Raw genomic sequence first — 5,511 nt, forward strand, 5'->3', positions numbered from 1 at the left:
ACTGTAAATACAAAATAAACGTATTTATTACTTAGTGAACGCAATAAAGTTTCCCATAAGAAATCCCATTAATAAAAAACAATCACTTTGAGAAGTTAAAAATGAAACAACTTACCTCAGCAATCAAATGTTTTCCACGTTTAAAACTTCACTAAAACACATTAAGTCACTTACAAGCTACTATTGTTCACAAAATAATTAATAATCACAATTATTGCATTGAAAAGTGTTGCCAGTTACCGCAGCAACAATTTTACAAAAGCAAGTAACACAATTTATCGATAAACGGCGCCTATAGCATCAACTTCTCCCGAAAACAGAATTTTGTTCCTAATAGCCCCGGTGTTCCTAATAGCCCCAGTTTACGGTAAATGACTTTTCGATCAAATGTCTATTCGATCGAATGTCTTTTCGAGTAAATGACTTTTCGATCAAATGTCTATTCGATCGAATGTCTTTTCAAGCAAATGTCTATTTGATCGAATAGACTCTAGAGGAAGGCCCTCTGAGTCCCGTTGCTCTTTGTTTTTGCAATATTTTTACGAGGAAATTATGTTATTAACGATTGAAATCCAAAATTGTCTGGCAAAAGTTGGTGCCGGCTTTGCCAATACTGGGCTAGTGTTGGGCAGTGTTGGTTTTCGCACTTGGGATTTGTTATTAAAAGGAAAATATTTCAAGGAGAAGGAATTTGTAGATAAACTAACTTGCAAACACAAGATTGAAGCAGATGTTGCGCAGGATAACAACGAACCTGAAACTGCAGGTTATGTGCGGCTGTGCGTTATTATTCTAGTCGACCTACTACAAATCTACTCTTGTTCTTAACTGGGCTATTTTTTATCTACGGAATCATTATTATCTTTTTTATTACTCAATCACATGATCTAAATCACTCTCGAATTCTGAGCTTGAGGAGTTTTCGTTTCTTTTTATTTGCTGCACTGTCGGAATGCTTAATCTTTTGCACAGCATTCAATTTCTTGCTTGCATTTCACTATAAATATTATTATTAATTTTAAACAAACTTTGTATGTATATCAAGCTATTCAAATTAAGCTAAAAACATTTGTTAATAAATTATTATAATTTTAATTTATTTTTAAAAAATAAAAAAGTATTTTCATGTTTACTTACCCAGTAAAAAAAATTCGATACACGGACCGCGGAGTTCGTATACGAGCTCGGTAGCTCGTATGAGAAATATGAGAAAACTCTCATACGAGCCTTTTCCGTAATGAGAAGTGTATAGATGCTTGTATACGAGGTGACTTTTAAAGCATTTTTCTTAATATAACACTAATTTAAAGTAAATGTAGATAATAGAAATGAATTTTCAAAGTAAAACAAAGCTAAATTTTTAAAGGAAATTAAGTTTTAAGAAAAAAAGGATAATTTTGTTAAAAAAATTTATTCACACTGAAAAAAGGTTAGAATTTGATAATTCCTTGTTACTCTAACTTACCGACATTAGATATTTCTCGGATGCGGTAAGCACGATTTTGTATTAGCGGTAGAATAAATAAGTTTTTTTCATTACTAATTAATAATATATTATTATTTATTTATTATATAAATGTTCTTATATAAAATAATTAAACTTAATACAAAATCTGCTTACCGTATACGAGAAATATCTAATGTCGGTTAGTTAAAGTAACAAGGAATTATCAAATTCTAACCTGTTTTCAGTGTGAATAAATTTTTTGATCAAAATTATTATTTTTTTCTTAAAACTTCATTTCCCTTATAAATTTAGCTTTGTTTTACTTTGAAAATTTATTTCTATTATCTACATTTACTTTAAAATAGTGTTATATTAAGAAAAATGCTTTAAAAGTCACCTCTAATACAAGCATCTATACACTTCTCATTACGGAAAAGGCTCGTATGAGAGTTTTCTCATATTTCTCATACGAGCTACCGAACTCGTATACGAACTCCGCGGTCCGTGTATCGAATTTTTTTTACTGGGTACTTCCTTCCTCGACAAAAGCGATAAGAGCTCCGCAATATTTCTTGTTATCACCATAACATTTAACTTCATATTCTTTGTTTTTATCGAATTTCGTTCCATCAATTTTAATGTCTCTTAATGGAACAATAAATGGAATTTTATCATTATGCGTCTTACAATTTTCTGTAAATTTTACACACGCCCAAGACATGTTTATTGACATTAGTGACATTTGTGACTGACATTAGTGCTGTTTTGCATTTGTTTTAATAACTATTATAAATAACAGATTTGCCAATTTGTAAATAAAAAACCATATTAATACAAAAATATAAAATTCAAAAATTCAAATATCAAATTTTTGAAGTACAGGTAAAGTATAGTAAAGTACAGCAAAGTTTCTAAACAGAATTTGTTATAAATTTTTCATGGATAATTCGGTAGAAATTGGCTCAAATTTCGTAAGTAAATTTGTCCTAAAGTTTTGAAAGAAATTTTTAGCTGACATTTCGTGCATCTTCATACGAAAGTTCAAGCAGAATTTTTTATAAAGCTTTCATGAATAAAACAAAGAAAATTTTCTTTGAATTATTCATGAATTTCGTACGAATTTCGTAAGGAAATGTGGCCGAAAATTTTTGAAAGAAATTTTTAGCTGACATTTTGTGCGGAATTCCATAGGAATTTCCAAGCAGAATTCTTCATAAATTTTTTATAAATATTTTGCACTGGTAAATCGCTCAATTTTCGTAGGGAAATTTGGCTTAAATTATTGAAAGAAATTTTTAGCTGAAATTTCGTGCGGAATTCTATTCGAATTTCAGAGCAGAATTTTTTATAAATTTTCTATGAATAATTCGTTAATAATTTTGTACAAATTTCGTAAGGCATTATTTTTGGCCTAATTTTTTGAAAGAAATTTTTACCTGACATTTCGTGCGGAATTCCATTGGAATTTCAGAGCAGAATTTTTTATAAATTTTCCATGAATAATTCGCTCGAATTTCGTAAGGAAATTTGGCTTAAATTTTTAAAAAAAATTTTTAGCTAAAATTTTGTGGGAAATTTCATACGAATTTCTAAACAGAATATTTTATAAATTTTTCATGAATAATTCGGTATAAATTGGCTTGAATTTCGTAAGAAAATTTGTCCTAAATTTTTGAAAGAAATTTTTAGTTGATATTTTGTGCGGAATTCCACAGGAATTTCCAAGCAAAATTTTTTGTAAATTTTCCATGCATAATTCGATAGGAATTCTGTACAAATTTGATTGGATTTCTGTACGAAATTCGTACGAATAATTTTTTCCTGGGTAACAAGTTTTAAGTCTTAAATTTGTTTTTTATTAATATGTTTTAATATTAATTAACGTGAGCTTAACAACAATTTCTATGTTGATATTTTATGGTGTAAATTTTGAAAATTCTTTGTTTATTGTCTAATTTATCGTAGTAAATGAAATAAATTTGTTTTTTAGTGCAAGAGTAAATTTTTTTGTATTATATAATTAAATGTTTTTTATTTGCTACAGTTAAAAAATGTTTAGTCAATTTTTAATAACATTTTTTTTAATTTCAAAAATTTTAATTTCTTATTTCAAAAAAGAACAATTATAACAATAGTAATCACAATAATAATAATAATAGCAATAATTATTTTTAATGATTTTAAAAAATTAAACGATTCTTCTAATTTCATTCCTGTCTCAAATTCCTTGGTAAGCAATGTTCGGAATGTTGGCCTTCCATTTGTATACAGCATCTTGCCCTGAAAAGAAGATTATTCAAGCATCTATCTAACATTTCAGGTGTGACCATAGCAATTGCTTCGTGTATTCTTTCCTCAAGTTGATTAATGTTTTCCAGTGGATTTCGATAAATATTGCTTTTCATGAAACCCCATAAAAAAAATCTAGGGGGTTTAGGTCGGGTGACTTTGGGGGCCACTCTCTTTCAGCTCCTAATGAAATCACTCTATTTTCAAATTGTTCATGCAATTCTTCAATATTCTCTACAGCACGATGTGGCGTTGCACCATCTTGTTAAAACCATATCTCTCTACCTTGCTCAATACCACTAGCGCGTAGTAATGGAGGAAGAAAGGTTGTCAAAAAATTGTTATAGGTGTCTCTATTAATAGTTTCTTCAAAACGGTAAGGTCCAACCTGCAAATATAGATGTCTATAATAGTAAGTAAATTCAAAAAATAATTCAGTTTTACAAAGTAAATTATAAAAATCACAGATAAATTATTTACTTTGTACGAGTTATTCTATTCATCTCGATGCAAAGAATATAATTGAGTCATGACCCAAGTGCGAAATTAAAAACGGTCAAATAAGGGCCAAGTATTAGCAAAGTTGGTGCCGAATCTTGGCAGAAAGTACTGGACTGACTCTTGGGAGGTTAACCGCGGTTGGTCGCCAGCTGAAGTCGTCAGACATTAATGGTCCAATACTGGCAGCTATTACTCCCCCAGTATTGGCAAAATAAACCCTTTAAGGAGTGGTGGGACGCACACGTCCCACCAACAAAAACCTGAATATCTTTGACGAAAATTAATATTTTTGAGTCAAATTTAGTGCCTTCTCTTCAGGAAGAATAGGGCTTTAAAAATATGTAACCTAGATCATGTTAAAAAATTCCAATTGTTTAAAGAAATTCATAAATTATTGTTAAAAATCAAGAACTTTTTAAACATTTTAAAATTGACTAAAAATTGTTACTCGGGGGTTTTTGGGGTTGCTAATTACAAATTTGACATCAGTTTCTTAAAATTTATAATTTTGGCGGATCCCATATGACAGACGATTTTTTTAAAATTGTTTAGTTTTATCTAAAAATTGTTACTTAGAGGTTTCAGGGTTCGCTGATGACGAATCTGATGTTAGTTTTTAAAAATTCGAAATTGCGGATCCAATATGACAGATGACAAATGCAAAACTTTATTAGATTGTCACGAAACTTGTTACTCAAAGGTTGTTGTAGTCCCTGATTACCAATGTTTAGTCTATTTTTTAGTTTGTGAATAAAATAATTAGCGGAGAAATTTTTAAAATTAAAAACTAGAATATGTTTATTATAAAACTCCTGCTAATTTTATAACAAAAATTTCTAATCAGTCAGCAACTTAGTTTTTACAATTATCCAATTGATCTTAGATTTCTAAAAAGCATTAACTCTTGAAAGTAAGTATCAAGCAAATCTGAATAAATTTTGAAAAATCTCATCAACTGTATGTCAAACGCCATTTTGAATTTTAAAAAACTATCACCGAATTTGTAATCAGTGACCGGGGTTCACATGAGAACCAACTTTTAGGTTAATTGGATAAATTTTGTAAAACGTCATCCGCCATATTGGATCCGTCATTTTTAATTTTTAAAAATAAACATCAGATTAGTAATTAGCGACCCAAAAAACCCCCAAGTAAACATTTTCAATCGAAAAGGATTAATTGAAAAAAAATTGTTTGACATATTGAATTTACCATTTTGAATTTTTAAAAATTAACATCAGATTCGTAATCAGCGACTCTGAAAACCCCCGAGT

Source organism: Leptopilina heterotoma, unplaced genomic scaffold (genome assembly GCF_015476425.1).
Source record: "Leptopilina heterotoma isolate Lh14 unplaced genomic scaffold, ASM1547642v1 Lhet_227, whole genome shotgun sequence".
Taxonomy (NCBI): Eukaryota; Metazoa; Arthropoda; class Insecta; order Hymenoptera; family Figitidae; genus Leptopilina; species Leptopilina heterotoma.